Source organism: Macrobrachium rosenbergii, chromosome 16, assembly GCF_040412425.1.
Source record: "Macrobrachium rosenbergii isolate ZJJX-2024 chromosome 16, ASM4041242v1, whole genome shotgun sequence".
Classification (NCBI taxonomy): Eukaryota; Metazoa; Arthropoda; class Malacostraca; order Decapoda; family Palaemonidae; genus Macrobrachium; species Macrobrachium rosenbergii.
The window spans coordinates 42,643,415-42,643,761 of NC_089756.1; the positions used below are offsets into that span (position 1 = coordinate 42,643,415).

At 61.1% G+C, this 347-nt stretch overlaps 1 protein-coding gene across 1 annotated transcript in view; it reads left to right on the forward strand.

The window, feature by feature from the left end:
• The first annotated feature begins 300 nt into the window (after nt 1-300).
• The window catches only part of LOC136847376 (vang-like protein 2), a 395,295-nt gene continuing 395,248 nt past the window's right edge, over nt 301-347 (forward strand). The window contains exon 1 of the mRNA XM_067119005.1: nt 301-347. This exon is cut by the window's right edge and continues 247 nt beyond it. The gene's annotated coding sequence lies outside the window, so the exon portion shown is untranslated.

Below are 347 nucleotides of genomic sequence, written 5' to 3' on the forward strand. Positions count from 1 at the left end.
CTCCTCCTCACTCCACACTCCCCCTCCCTACCCCGACACCTACGGACAGTCTCAGCGTCATAGTCCTCCTCCCTCTGCCGTAACCCCCTCCCCCCCCCGTCTCTGAGCTTCATCTACGCTTCCCCCACGAATGTCTGTTACCCCCCAACCAGACAGCCAACATCCAACGTGGGACGCCGCCCCCTCCCCACCCCTCCCTCCCCCCCCCTCGTATAAGCTGATGTCCCCTCACCGCCTCCCCTTATTTCACGCAATTTGAGGCAGGCTCTCTCTACCCTTCCCCTCACTATCTCCTCCCTCACTCTCACACTCACTCTCGCGCGGTCAGATCAGGGTAGATACGAAAC